The 14,640-nt window shown below is 36.1% G+C and overlaps 1 long non-coding RNA gene across 4 annotated transcripts in view; it reads left to right on the top strand.

The window, feature by feature from the left end:
- LOC132778803 (uncharacterized) overlaps positions 1–14,640 on the top strand; it is a 151,072-nt gene that overhangs the window by 63,816 nt on the left and 72,616 nt on the right. For all 4 annotated transcript variants that reach the window (XR_010910201.1, XR_009631777.2, XR_009631778.2 and 1 more), the window contains one exon: positions 7,279–7,418. This is a non-coding gene — a long non-coding RNA (uncharacterized lncRNA). The remainder of the gene's footprint in view (positions 1–7,278; positions 7,419–14,640) is intronic.

Genomic DNA, 14,640 nt, shown 5'->3' with positions numbered 1-14,640 from the left:
TTCCTTAACTACAATTTACCCTATCCCATTCCCTTGTCTTGTTTTACAGCTTGGCCATGTCTTATGGCACTTGTCACTGAGGGCATTGTTCTGAGTTTTATACTGTTGTTTTATGTGTGATTGGTTTTCTATTTTTTTATTGTACTGTGTATTTATTCTTTGCATTGTTGTGGGCACTTCGTGTCATGTGTAAGCCTCTCCTTTTGGGTAGATTGAGGTGAGGTACAAAAATAAAGTTATTGTTAAAGTTATTAATGTATATAGTGCTAAATCAGATGGACTAATAGTCTGACCTGGTAGAAATCTTAAGACCAACAGTGTCTAAGTGTCTTTTATTCACACTTTTTTTGTATTCAGGAGCAGAATTCTTTTCTTCATAAATACAAGGCAGAAAGACAACATGGAAATGATGGGACAAAAACAAAATAAGAATCATAAGTTAGACAAAAGATCTGAAAGGGGGACATTCTACACCTTCTTAGCACTCAGTGGTACATGTAAACCTTTACCCCAGTACAACGAGTCCATTCCATTCTAATTCACTCAGTTAAACTAAAGGGTTAAATTTTAGCTTGTTTTTTTACAAAGCAGAAATACCCATAAACCACAAAAATGAATGAAACAGGGACAAAATACTTTACCTAATTCCTCCTTAGAAGGCAGGAGAAAATAAAAGCTGAACCTACTGCTTTTATTAACTTAGAAGCAGCACAAAAAGTAGGAGCATCTCCCCTTTCCCCTCAGGTTTTCAGCCTGAGGACATTAGGAACAAATAAAAGTAATGACCACAATTTTACACAAAAGACAAATTGTTATGCATTAGCATCATGCTCATAAACACAAGTACCCAGACACATGCATAAAAAGATAATTTACAAGCCTGCAGTTTCATGTGTGAAGTGAGTGAGATATAACTAATACCCCTTTTCTGTTTTAAAAATAAGAAACAGTGGAAAGTGCAATATTGTTAAATATATGGAAGATGCTTAATAATGTCCAGTTAACAGTCCCAGGGCAGCCATTTCATTACTCCAGTTACAGCCATTACAAAAGTGCTTTTTTATTTTAAAGTTAGGCATAATCATACTGTCCCTCTAAACACTTTAAAATGTAAAATTAATAAAACAAAGAGGTGAGCTCTAAGCATGCATGGGTATTCACAACAATATTACTTCAGCAGTTGAATTTCAGCGCTGGGAATCTGTGTTATATCCATAAATCCCTCCGGAGAAAAACATTTTTTAAGTGAGATTGAGAAAGGAAACATTCCCCTATTCAATTTCTGCATACAGACCTTGGAGAAGGTTTCAGAAACTGTGATCTGGTTTCGATGTGTTGGGGTCTCTAGATTTTCTTCAAGAAAGCAGCCACATTTGGCTTATAAATCTATTAGGAAAAGGAACACTCGGGCTGATCTATGGAAGTGCCACTTATAATGTCCACTGAAACTAAAGAACTTCCAACACCTCTAAGGCTCGGGTTTACTATTTATTATTTATGTCAGACTTTGCACTAGGCTCTGGATTTAGTCAGCGATCATTTGGGAATATTTAGTTCCTGGAATGCTGCTGTAATTTAGAAAGTCATAGAGTTGCACTTATGGTTTTCTATACTACGTTGTGGATTTTGGTAGCTGGTACATCATGTCAATTGGCTGTGTATACAGACCTTGTGTCCTGTCAGGATGGGGAAGGCAGATGGAAGGGACAGAAAACACACACAGGTTTCTAGTCTCCATAACTTTCCTTGTGGAAAAGCAACATGTCTAAAGGGGAAAGCCTGTTTTATCCATGCAAACTCTCCACATGAGCAGTAGCCCAATTATTCTATATTCTGGATCTCCATGGATTCACTGTCCTTCTCTTCAGGCACATAATTTTTATATAAAGAAATGAGAGATAGGAGTGGAAATACCATGTTCTGTGTGAAAATCACATGTCTATTTAATAGGACTTAGCTTTCAAATAGAGTGGTCCATGACTGTTCCTCAGTTGTCATATGAAAAAAAGAAAAGTCCCCTATGGCATTACAACACCATGAGATGAGACATTTTAAGTGGAACAACAGCTGGGGGAAAAAAGAAATAGTTAAAAGCCCACAGAGGAAGAGAAGAACTGAATAATGTTGAAACATAGAAGACATTTCAGCATCGGTGCTATACTTTCTGCGCTGTGAAAAAGGAGATTTTTGGTATAACCTAGGAACTTCTTTGATGCAATCTGGTTGCTTCGATGGAAATAATCATTAAAAAGAAAAACAATAGGAATGTAATTTTATGAGAGTTTGTATCCCAAGATCGAATCCATCAAAGTGGTGCTCGTGAAAAGTATATATGGTACTGTTCCATTATTTGGGCAGATGCCAGAAGGGGACAATAGACAGAGAAGGATAGTCCATTTTTGGGAGGGGGTTGAAGGAGTAAAATAATTTCCCCATTTTTCTGTTATCCCCCTCACCCATGTCGCTATCATGGAAACAAGGTGGGGAGGGAAACCAGCGGAAATGGGGAAAATAGTTTTCATCCTTCAATTCCCCCCTCTGGTAAAACAGACTATCCTTCTCTGCCTAGTGCCCCCCTTTGGCCTCTGATTGGATAATGGAACAGTACTATATATACAAATGTATCATTTGTTGTTGTTGTTTGTAATTTGAAGGCACAGTCATTTAGCAATTTTACAGAATAGAAACTTATTTTGTTTCCATATCCCCTTTCCTATTTTGCCCATTTACCTACCATATGAGAGAGCAGAGTCCAGTGGCCGGCCACATGGTTTGCATGCAGATGTCGAGAGGACATCTCCAGTATAAAGGAGAAAGGGGTGGAAAAGTCCTTTGCTTGACAACATGAAGAGCTGCTGCCATTCAAAGTAAACACAGTTTTGCCAATTTGACCTGATATTACACAGCTTCTACATATTTCCAAATTCTTTACACACAGTGTTGGTTAGCCTTGTTATTCTAGTGTTTCTAGCCCCCTCGGCTAGAATCCAAAGAAAATTGTCCCTCTAAAGAGAGAGGTTAGGATTGTTTTACTCAAAAAAACCTAACCAATTGCATGACAAACTGTTTATAGTATGGCACAGGAGCCAGCTGTTGAAAGATAAAAAGCAAAGATTTGACTAAACTAGCATAGAACTTCATATGAGTGTAGGAAATTCATTGGATTCTAGTATTGCTCTTGTACAAAATCCATTTGCAAGTTAGACTTTATCATTATCTTCCTTTCTTTAACAGTGTGAGATATAGGGACATGGCTTTCTTTTATCTTAATCATAATGAAGTGTAATAATAATAATAATAATAATAATAATAATAATAACTCCCAGCAATATGTCCTCTAAATGCACTTTATTACTGATCTAGGAGTGTCTGCATGCCCATCCCTCTCTGAAAACTCTATCCTAGTCATATTTCACCTGTTCATGCTCAGCATTATTTTAAAATTGTAATTATTACATTTGGCTCAGCCATAGGTTTTAAACATCGTTGTGTTACTGTTAATGTTTATTGTTTATTTTCTGTTATGAGTTTTATTTTTATTGCTTTGTATTACTTGTTGCTATTGTTTTTATTATTGATGTATTGTGGGCTCGGCCTCATGTAAGCCGCACCGAGTCCCTTGGGGAGATGGTAGCGGGGTATAAATAAAGTATTATTATTATTATTATTATTATTAATCTTTATTTATATCCCGCCCTGTCTCCCCATGGGGACTCATGTCGTGAATGAGAGAGATTGAATCTGAAAATATTGCTTGAGTTTCATTTTGAACCATGCTATGCCCCACATATTGGGCAATTATGCAGATTGGAAGACACTTTCCTCTTCAACATCACTTGGTTTAGATATAATACGAGAGACAGAGGAATACAAGTAAGAGTTGGAGCATAATGAACCCCCAATATTCTCTGCAAGCAAGGCAATTAATTGACATGTCCAGATGATTTCTGTAAATTCCATATGTCTCTCTCACTTTTCCAAACAAATTTGCTGGTTTCCAAAGATTCTCTATGCCCAAGCATTGCATTCCCATGTGAGCTATAAGCTGGCTGGAATGCAATTTGTGACACATTAAAGTGACATAATTTATCCTGTAGCCTAGAGGAAGCACATTATCCTGTTTTCTTTATCTGGACCACAGATGTCTTGGCCTGCCATCCTCACTAGAAAATCTCCAGTTGAGATCACTTTCCCTCTTTGACTCATGCATTGTGTACAGCCAATTCATTAACAACTTCAATAATTTAGAAGCCATTGATTTGTGTTAAGAAGTTAGAATTTAAATGGTGATGAACCATGAATATCAAGGAATAAAAGGGAACAGGAAGCAATAGGGAATGATACTCAAAATCCTCTTCCTGAGTACAATATCTCATTTTACCTAGTGTTCAGTTCATATCATCTGAATATTGTTGTACATTAAAAACATTCATTCATCGTTATGACTAGCATGCAGCAGACCTCTGCTTTCAAATCCTTAATTTGAGATGGTAGATGGAAATTTTATACCAGTATACTGCAATTTTTGAAGCTGTACATGTTTCTAACCACAAACTGTACAACTCCGTCTTAGGGCAAATTAATCTCCTGTTACATACAGATGTTAGCTGAAAGTGCTCCAGACGTGTCAGAAAAAGTAAGACTTAACATGTATTATTTTTGTGTCCCTGAGTACCAGTTGGAACGCACGGGCAGTTGGCTCGGCATATGATGATGCTTATTTTTGAACCAATCTAGGTAAACAAACCCTTCCATTTTTCATCTTTACATTTCTCTTGTTTGCTATAATTAATCCTCAGAGAAGTTACAAATTAAACAGCACTTACTCAACTTGTAATGGAAACTTCATCTTAAAATGGTTCCTTTTACAGAGAGCAAACCAAACACAGTCAGATTTTTGGATTCTGAGTATGGAAATACTCCTAGTGATGAAAGTTATACTTAGTAAATGTTGGATTACATACTTCATATTTTAAATGTTTATTAAAAAAAAATAACCATGCTAGTGAATGTCAGTATGATGATGTTAATGCACTCTGAAGTCTGTTGAGACCCAACAATCTCAATCTGAGTATTCATTTGCATCAATGAATCAATTATGTTTTAATTCTCTTTGACTGGGCCTGGTTCTCATGTAAGCCGCTCCAAGCCCCTTCGGGGAGATGGTGATATTGTTTTTGTTGTTGTTATCAAAACTGAATATTAATAACCCTGGATTTCAAGGAAATGTTGCTTTGCAGACTTGCACCTTAATGATCTGCTCCAGAATCTTTCCTGGTATTGATGTCAGGCTGACTGGACAGTAATTGTTTGGGTCCTCATTTTTTCCCTTCTTGAAGATAGGAACATTTGCCTTCCTCCAATCTGCTGGGACATCTCCTGTTCTTCACGAATTCTCAAAGATTATTGCCAGTGTTCTGAAATCATTTCTGCTAGTTCCTTCAATACTCTTGGATGTAGTTCTTTTGGCCCTGAATACTTGAATTCATTTAGAGGAGCTAGGTATTCCTAGACTACTTCTTTACTTATTTTGGGTTGCATTTCCCCACTCTGTATTGCTCAGGTTGAACACCAATCTCCTTTTGGGAGAAGACTGAAGCAAAGAAGATGTTGAGCACACTCCCATTTCCCTACCCTCATGTTAGCATTTCACCACCTTCTCCTCGCAGCGGTCCTACCATTTCCTTTTTCTACTGACGTAACCAAAGAACTTTTTTATTTGGTTTTAATCTATCTGGCAAGCCTGAGTTCATTTTGTGCCTTAGCCTTACAAACCTTTTCTCTACATATGTTGGCTATTTGTTTGAATTCCTCTTTAGTGGTTTTCCCCTTTTTCCATTTCTTGTGCATGTCTCTTTTACATCTTAGCGCAGTTAAAAGTTCTTTGAAAATTCATTCTGCTTGTTTTATACTTTTATTTTTTTTCTCCTTGCTGGCACTGTTTGCAATTGTGCCTTCAGTATCTCACTTTTAAGAAACTCCCATCCATCATTAACTCCTGTCTCTTTTAGTATTCCTGTCCATGTAATCATGCTCAGTAGTTCCTTAAATTTCATGGACTGCATGTTTGACTTTTCTTAATTTCCCCCTTCTTTTGTATCACAAACTCCAGGAGTATATGGTCACTCCCACCTAAGAATCCCACCACTTCTACTCCATTGATGAGATCCTCAGTACTGGTTAGGATCAGATCCAGAATAGAAGATCCCCTTGTTGCCTCTTCTACCTTCTGGACAATAAAACTGTCTGCAAGGCAAGTGAGGAATTTGTTGGATTTTGTACTCTAGCCAAAGTAGTGGAAATCCCCCATTACTACTATTTTTCTTCTTTTTGCATATTTTGTCATCTGGTCAAGAAAAGCTTCATCCAGTTCTTCTGTCGGGCTAAAGACCTTGCAAAGCTATAGCTTACATAATAGCTTACATAATTCAATACATTGAACCATGGCAGCCAAAATGGTATCAAATTGCATTAATTCCACAGTATAGATGCCCCCTTGGTGGGAATATATGAAAGGTTACAGCATTTACAACAGTTTTCAGAACCACTGTTAGGTGGATGTGCTAAGATTGGGGCAGAAAATTAAGAATCATTTTCTTTTCCAATATTAGACTAACCCGGTTTCAGTTCTTTTCACAAGATAATACATCAATTTTGCTTGAAAAATGTAAAGTAAGGTTGTAATTAGTAAGTGATTTATCACATTGAAACCTGAAGTAACTTTAGTCATGACCACATGCTTAAAAAACTAAATATGAATTCTGTTGAATGATACATGAACTACACTGCTCAGAGTATGCAAATAAATTATATGAGTTTTCCCTTTTAAAAAATGAAAATGTCTTGGGGTGATCAGTATATTTTTTTTATAAAAACATCTTTCTAAAACTAAGATTTGGAGGAAAAATATTAACTTTGAATAAATTTTAATAGAAACACTAGACATCTCATGTACCCCATTTCACATTGATTCCCAATTAGTTCAAAAGGAATAAAGGACATGACATTAGAACCACATGTTGCCAGAAATTGATATAATAATGGTTTGCATAATATGAGGGAATTATTGAAAATATATTATTCACCCATGACACCACCTCCATCTATGGGTGCTTATAATGGGTCTAAATATTCTGTTGACAATACTATAATCGCGAAGGCTTACAATGGAAGTTAAAGACCCCCTTAATCTCTTATTCTTAATTTTTCCCCAATTTTTATTTTTTATTAATATTTTTTTCTTTTTTTTCTTTTCCCATTTTCTCTTTTCTCTCTCAGCTATATAATGGGGTGCCCATATAACCAGAAAAAAAGGAGAGGGTCATTCTACTCACTTCTTGCTGATTGCATGGAGACAAGGGAACAGGCCAGAGTAGGAATGGACTGAACTGTCTGGACACTGGCTCCAGATTCAGCAGGTATGTGTTGGATTTGGGGTTGCTCTAGGATAGAAACAAACCAGAATAAGTATCAGCACTGGGCTGTAAAGAAGCCTAATTTTAATAATGAACTGAATGTACATATAGCAAAAATCAGAGAGAATCAATCTCCTATTCAACAATTAAGTAGTATAAATGAACTTAAATAAATGTAGCTATTAGGGACGGGTGAGCCATAAAAATGGTTCAAAAGTCATTACAAAACTGTGGGGTGCTGGCATTTTATTTCTAAAGTGTTTCTAAAGTATAGTTAGTGAAAATGTTGTTACTATGATGAGAGTAACAGACATTTCTTTATTTTTTCATTATAGTAATTGTGAAAGTGAGGAGACTTCAGGGGTTCCTTCCTCCTTCATTTTTACAGCTATTAGAGTGATACTTGCTAAAATGGTAGAACACATTTACCACTGTAAGCCCATCCTATTTCAGGATGTTTCACTTATCCACAGAGTTTTGGGGAATTTTCAAAGTTTTTATAGACAGCATTTTAAAAAAACTACAAGAGCTATCTTGTTGAATTGTCTATACAATGAAACAAGATAACAACAGGGGATCATTCACCCGAACTTCTAAAATTCTACTGATTTTAGGGATTTTTTTAAAAAAAAGTTTTGACAAAAACCTTTTTTTAAAAGCCACAACAGCTATTTCACTGAATGTCTCTCATATTAACCAATAGAAATCAATATTAACCAATTCTACATTTTCATAGAATCCTAGAGTTGGAGGGAACCCCCAAGAGCCATCTAGTCAAACCCTCCTCTTCCAGGCAGAAGGGCATCATCAAAACCCTTCTTACAGATGGCCATCCAGCCTCTAAACTAATTAATATGCTTCCCCTATATTATGGGGATCATCCATCTAGGGATTTCTTCCCAGCTCAGCACAGTGATTTACTTACTAGAAGTATCTGTCAGTACTCCTCTTTGCCGATTCAACCATTCATTGGAACTCTTGCCGGCTGCTATTAGGGAGGAACAAATCTCTCTGCTTCCCTGATTGGTTCTTTCTGATGCTGATGCATTCTGGGAAATGTAGCTTGTGGCAGGACCTTTTGAATTCTCTGGCATAGAGCTCCTCTTTTCCCTGAACTACAGTTCCCAAAGTTCTGCACTGTTCCCAGCAAACACTGCTCCCTCTTTTTCCCACTCCTAATGCTGAGACTCTATTCATTTAGAAAAAAAGGCAAGGCACTAAGGCAACCTTTTTTGGCTTTGCTTTGCTTCCTTGTGCTGAAAAGGAAACTGACTTTGGGAGCCTTCCGAGATTTACAAAATTAAAATGAAAAAGTATGGGGTAAGTTTTGATTCTTAAATTTTTGGCACGGGCCATGCCCATGTGCCAGATATTGCCTCGTAAGGACAAAATTTAACAAATTTGATCAGAATTACAAGGCAAACAAAAAAATTGCACACTTCTAGTAGCTATGCTGCAAGACTGGAGTGCAACTACTGCACAACCATTCATGCAACATCTGGCAAGGCCATGCCAAAACAATGACATTACCATTGCAAAACAGTATCTCCAGCTTTCTATCCGCCACTTTCCTGAACCTCCTGAGCAGAGATTGCACTGGGACAACTTCCAAGAAAGTTCAATTGCCTTCATATTAAAAACATTTCATTGTTGTGTGTCTTCAAGTATTGTCTGACTTATGGCAACCCTAAAATGAGCCCATCACAGGGTTTCCTGGAGTTGTATGACTTGTCCAAGGTCACCCAATAGGTTTTCATGGCTGATTCATGGCTGATTCAAATTCTGGTCTCCAGAGTCATAGGCCAGCACTGAAATCACTACATGGCATTAAAACCCTATAAAACTCATGGAGTCACCATAAGTCAACAGACAACTTTAAATCAAATGCGCACACACACAAAACTAGATGCCAAACAAAGATGCCAGCTGCTGATATTAGCCTTTTAACTGCTGTTTTGAGAAAAGCAAGTAAAAAAAATCTCCCTTTGCCTCTGCCTAGAACCAGTTTCATTGTTTACGAAGTTCAATGAAACTTGACCTTTAATTTTTGGGCCATATCCTGATCTGAAGTTCAATGACTCCAATTAACAAAGTCATCTTAAAATCCTATATTTAGTAAATCACTTCCAACCCCCTCTCTCGGTTATTATTATGTAGCATTATTGTCTTCATTTACTTACAAAGGGTCTGAACTGTAAATATGGTCCTCGAAGCAGCTGTATTGCATTTGCACTGAAAGAAAACATGCTGAATTGTTTAGACAGAGCCATGCTATAGTGGCAATTTCTTTTCCCCTTACTTCTGAATTAACAGTTTGAAATACTGTGCCTGAAGTTCCCATAAAGCTTGGTATGCCTTGGGAAAAGCACTCCAACCTTAATTTAGGCCAGGCTTCTTTCTACTTTGAAGGAACAAAATGAGGCTTTAACAATTCCAGGAGCCCTTAAGCAGTTGTGGACTGAAGACTTCAAAAGCAATCAAGAAGGTATTGTTGGTGTAAAACACTCCAGGAAGGCTGCTTAGACCAAGCACATCAGTACCTTCAATCATGCATCCAGGAAAATCATTTTGGTTCCCCACTGTCACCACTACATGTATGTTTCAAATATCGTGACTACATATTAAATGAAAGACTATGCCAAACATTCTTCAGTTTCCAATCTGAGACTGGAAATAACAAGGAGGGGGTTAGGGAGGAATATAATAGTTTGTCAGAAAATATTGTTAGGAATCTTTTAAAATCAGTTGCCACAGTGAAATTTGTTGTTGTTTTAATGCTTTTCACTTATTCTTTTCTCCTCCTTTTTCCTGGGTTTATTACTACAGATGGTCCCAAACAATCAGGGATCCTGTAATGGACAAGATGATGTCATGGCACTAGACATTTATTTATTTATTTAAAACATTTATAATCTGCCCTTCTCACCCCAAAGGGGACTCAGGGTGGAGCACAGCATATACACGGCAAACATTCAATGCTGGGACACAAATTCACATACAATACATAAACATTAAAAAACATTTATCAAAATATTAAAATACACAATTTAAAACCGTCCTAGTCATCTGCGTCAAATCTAATTGGCCTGGTCATCTTTCCTATTTAGCTTCATCCTTTTTTTGGATTGTTTTGCGACAACAATATGAACAAGTGAAGTCAAGCAAGGGAACTGAAAAAAACTGTCCATGTTATCATATGGATCCACAAAACTAAAGATAAAATAACCTATGTGAGTCTTCACATTTTAATACACTAGATGTATGGAATAAATTTTAGGATATCTTGTTAAATGTCTGGTTTTGATAACAGCTGACAGTAGGGATTGAAAGAATATTCCTAATTACTAAAGCATAGGTCAGAAAATTGATCACCCAACAGCCGGGCACTTCCACTTGGAAAAATTACAGACCAAAAATAATTTTGTACAGGTTTCTCCTGAATTTGATGCCCTGAAGTGTTGTGCAGGAATTATACAAATGAAAAAATATGCAAAAAATCCATTTTCTACACAGAAAAACAGATTTACTGCATAGAAAACAAGAAAATATATGTTTTTCTCTGCAGAATAATTCTTGTGCAGCACTTTGGCATACTCAAATATGGAGAGAATGTTGCGGAGAATTATTTGTATTCTTTCATGCCTTCTAAAAGAGCCACAAGTTTTGATTCAGAACTTTCCATTTCCAAATCAAATTAAATTTGACTTGACCTTTTGATATACATAATGACCGATACTGCATGATATGTTGTAGTCAAATACTGAACACCATTCCATGCACTATGGTAATATTTTTCTTTAAATCTTAAATACTGTGGCCTCTTTGGTCTCCTTCATTTTTGCAATTTTTTTTTTAAAAGTTGTTGTTGAATACCTTTAACTATTTTCCATCTTATGGTGATCTTATCACAGAGTTTTCATGGCAAGATTGTTTTTTTTTTAAAATAAATTTTTATTGGTTTTCATAATATACATAGTTAAAAAGCTAGGTTTGAAATAGTAAAGGGTAAGAAGGGAGAAAAGGGGATGGGGGGGATTTGTGTTTGTGGAAGGGGGGAGCAAGAGTGAGGTATAAAGGGGTAGGGTATAAAATTAAAAGGAGAGAAGGTACAAGCTTAAGAAAAAAAAGGGGAAAAAACTTCAGGTTGACTTCCAGGAGTCTTCGAGGATGGTCTTTTCCTTTTCCCTCCTTGTTAAAGTCCTTTTTATTTCTCTTTATCCTGTTTCTCCTTATGGAGAGTCTTCTTTGTCTCATTTGGTTTATTTTGTTCTTCCGTCATTGAATTGTTTGTTTAACTTGTGTCTTAATGTTTTTTATTGTTCTTTATATTGATGCTTAGGCTAGATTGTGTCACATATTTGGTCTTATTTTCTTTTTCCATTACATATTCACTGATTTATCTCTCTCTCTCTCTTATTATTTAAGATACTCAGCAAAGTTTGACCAATCGGTCTCTGATTCTGCTATCCCTGTGCTCCTTTGTAACCATATTTCTCACTTCTATTAGTTTTCTTTTCCAGTCTTCTGTTGTGGGAGTCTCATTCTTCCTCCACAGTTTTGCGTAGCAGATTCTCGCCGCAGTGGTGGCGAGAAATAGTAATTTGTCTTTGTTTGTTTCTAATTTTCCTTTAGTGATTCCTAACAAGAATATTTCCGCTTTTAGCGGGATTTGTATCTTTAGAACTTTTTGTAATATGTTATGAATTTCCTTCCAAAATACCTTCGCTTTTTTGCACTGCCACACATGTGGTAGAGCGTGCCGTCTACTACCTCACACTTCCAACATTTTGGGCTCACATTTTTGTAATATTTACTTAATTTGTATGGCGTCCTATACCATCTGTTAAATAGCTTTATCCAATTTTCCTGCATATCATATGCCTTTAAGTACCTAATTTTTTTCCTCCAAATCTCTTCCCATTCCTCCATCCCTATCGTTCTTCCAATGTTTTTGGCCCAGTTCACCATACACTCTTTCACCACCTCTTCTTCAGTGCTCCATTTCAACAGTTCTCTATATATTTTGGAGATTTTTTTCCTTTGGGTGTCCCAGATTCTGTCCCAAGTATTTTCTTTTGTCTCGAACCCTATTTTTTTGTCGTTCCCAAAGAAATCTTGTATCTGCTTGTACTGTAGCCAGGTCATATTTCTATACAATGTTTTAAGTTCTGTTAGAGGTTTCAGATGTGTCTCTTTGTTTTCCTCCCTCGTTAATTCCTTATAGTTTGGCCAATTTATCCATCCAATTTCTTTTCTTTGACAGGACTCTAGGGGAGATACCCATTTTGGTGTCTTATTGTACATTCTTTTCTTATATTTGTTCCATGTTTTTATTATTGCGGCTCTTATAAAATGGTTGCCGAAATTTTTCTCTAATTTTGTTTTCTCGTACCAAATGTACGCGTGCCAGCCTCTGCGTAGATCAAACCTTTCTAGATTTAATATTTTTTCTTTTTTCAGCTGTATCCAGTCTGTGATCCACGCAAGGGCGCATGCTTCCGCGTATATTCCTAAATTTGGTAATGATAGTCCTCCCCTCTCTTTGTCATCTGTCAAATTTTTGAAGCTTATCCTGGGTCTTTTTCCTTGCCAAATAAATTTCTTTATATCCCTATTCCATTCTATTAATCCCTTTTGGTTCCTGATTATCGGCAGGTTTTGAAATAAAAATAACATTATTGGTAACACATTCATTTTTATACAGGATATTCTTCCCAGAAGTGATATCTTTAGATGTTTCCAACTCTCTAAGTCGTGCTTTATTTCTTTCCAGGTCTTCAAGTAGTTGTTCTCTAATAATTGTGAGTTTTTTGGTGTGATATAGATTACTAAATATTTTATTTTAGAAACTATTTTTATTTTCCATGCCTCCTTGATCTGTTCGACTTTCTTTTTAGTTATGTTTTTAGTTATTGCTTCAGTCTTTTCTAGATTTAAATTGAAACCTGCTACCTTTCCAAAATCGTTAATCGTCTCCATCCATTTATTCAGAGTTTTGTTTGGTTCCTCAATAAAGCAAATAATGTCATCCGCGAAAGCGCGGCATTTATAAGAATGGCCATTTATTCTTGCGCCTTTCAATTCTGGGTCTTCTCTGATATTATTTAATAGGATTTCCATACTTAATATAAATATTAATGGGGACAGAGGACACCCTTGTCTTGTCCCTTTTCTTATGTCAATTTTCTGAGATTCTTGTCCGTTAATTATGATTTTTGCATTTTGTGTTTTATATATTGCCTCAATCGAGTTCCGAAAATAATAGCCCATATCCATCTCGTTGATTAATAATTTAAAAAAATTCCAATTAATTTTATCAAACGCTTTTTCCGCGTCAATAGCCAGGAACATTACCTCATTTTGTATTTTCTTGTCATAGTATTCAATTAAATCCAATACTGTTCTAACATTTTCACTTTGGTTTCTGCCAGGCAAAAATCCTGTTTGTTCTTCTTTTATCCAATTTATCAGGAATTTTTGAACCTTTCTGCCAGAATACTGCTAAATAGTTTGTAATCCAAATTAAGAAGGGATATTGGTCTGTAATTTTCTACTTTTTCTTGATTTTTGTTTTGTTTCGGAATTACACAGATGTTGGCTTCTTTCCATGTTATCGGAATTTCCTGTTTTTCTCGTATTTCATTCATAACTCTTTTTAGGTATGGTGTCAATTCTGTTTGTAGTTTCTTATAAAAGACTGCCGTGTATCCGTCGGGTCCCGGGGCTTTGTTCATTTTCAGTTTTTTTTATTGCCACGATGATCTCTTTTTCTGAAATTTCTTTGTTCAGTTCTTTCCTCTCTTCTTCCGTTATTTTCTGGATTTTTCTCTTCCCTAAATACTTCATAATGTCTTCATTTTTTATTTGTTCATCACGGTATAATGTTCTGTAGTATTTTTCAAATTGACTTTTTATTCCTGTTTCGTCTGTGTATGTATTTTCCCCCGTTTTAATCTTTGTTATGATACTTGCTTCTTTCTTTTTTCTCAGTTTCCTTGCAAGCCAAGCCCCGGGTTTGTTTGCACTTTGAAAATATTCTGCTTTTATGAAATTCAATTGTCTTGCTCTTTCTTCCAGTTCCAAGAATTCTTTTTCTTTTTGGAGTTTTACTAAGTTGTTTATTGTCTCTCTGTTTTTTGGGTCGTTTTTAAGGTTCTTTTCTTCCCTATCAATTTTCTCTCTTATTGCGTTCATTTTTTGTGTCTTTTCTTTTTTCCTCCAGGCC

The sequence above is a fragment of the Anolis sagrei genome, chromosome 6 (assembly GCF_037176765.1).
Source record: "Anolis sagrei isolate rAnoSag1 chromosome 6, rAnoSag1.mat, whole genome shotgun sequence".
NCBI lineage: Eukaryota > Metazoa > Chordata > Lepidosauria > Squamata > Dactyloidae > Anolis > Anolis sagrei.
The sequence above is the reverse complement of the archived record's forward strand: the minus strand, read 5'-3'. Positions and strand labels throughout refer to the sequence as shown.